Source organism: Charadrius vociferus, unplaced genomic scaffold, assembly GCF_000708025.1.
Source record: "Charadrius vociferus isolate BGI_N301 unplaced genomic scaffold, ASM70802v2 scaffold54, whole genome shotgun sequence".
Taxonomy (NCBI): Eukaryota; Metazoa; Chordata; class Aves; order Charadriiformes; family Charadriidae; genus Charadrius; species Charadrius vociferus.
The window spans coordinates 2,609,924-2,611,168 of NW_009648350.1; positions in this window are offsets into that span (position 1 = coordinate 2,609,924).

A 1,245-nucleotide genomic window follows, 5' to 3' on the forward strand; every position below is an offset into this window, starting at 1 on the left:
AAATAAATATATGTGCTCTCCCCAGCCATCCATGCCAGCAGGCGGTGCTGGGGGTGTCGGGGGGGGGCTGAGGCATTGAGTTTTGCAATCAGAAATTCACCCACTCCCCTCCATTCCCCTTGGAGGGGAGGGACAATAAAAGAAAAGAAATAAAGACCGAAGCAGAGCATTTCCCTTGCTTTCCTGCGAGGAAGACGCAGAAGAGGATTTCGCAGGGCTCGGCTGGGAGGGGGCTCACGCTCCCACCGTATCCCTGGGGAGGGGGTGATGGAGGCAGAGCCCACCCAGGACTGAGCGGGAGCTGCTGCGGCTCTTCCCCTCTGCCCGGGTTTTGGCCCCAGCGGTGCCAGGCAGTGACGTGCCGGAGGGCGAAAGCGGGTTCCCTGCCTCTTTATGGGCAGTTTCATGGTTCCGTGGCTGTACGGTGCCAAGTCCCACACTAGGCGGGTGCTTGCTTGGAAGGCAAAAATCAAACAGCGGCTCTTCTGCACTGGGAGGAGGTGGGAAACGCACCGGCAGAGCGGTGGCTTGAGCTAAACCCCCGGGAAATCACACCACTGCCGGGGAGAGAGGACGGGGCTGATGGTGGCACTGCTCCTTGGAGCAGGGTGGCACCGAGGGGGGGTCACAAACCACAACAACATCAGCCAAATCCCGCTCCCGTGACTCCCTGTGCTGGATCCTGCAGGAGCTGTGGGACCCACGGGGGTTTGGAGGTGCCCCATCACCCCTGGCTGCTTGCAAGCAGGGTCTGACCTGCAAAGGCGCCCGGGGCTGCCACGGACACCCCACAGATGGATTTCCCCCCGGGGGAAACCGGTGGCGATCCCAAAGGCTGCGGCAGGGCAGAATAGAGGAACCGGATCTCATAAGCCCCCGTCCGCAGGGGAGGGGGACGGCGGCCAAGCCACGGCCAAGGTCAGGCAGCGGCGGGTGAAGGCGCCGGATCGGGCGCTCGGGTTTCCCTCCCCGCCGGGGCGGCCGCTCTCCCTGCCCAAAGCTGTGTCCCAAAGCCTGGAAAGCTCCGGTCGAGGCGTTATCGCCCAGCAGCTTTCTGCAACGCTCTCTCCTAAAAAATAGAGCTTTCTAAAAACCAGAGCCTGCCCGCGCTGGTTCAAGCTGCCGGCAGGGAGATATGCCAAGGGATTTAAAAATCAGGTCCTGACACAGGGGATTTAAAAAAAGAAAAAAAAAAAAAAAAAAAAAAAACATTTTTTTTTTTTTTTTTTTCTCTTTTTTTCCTCA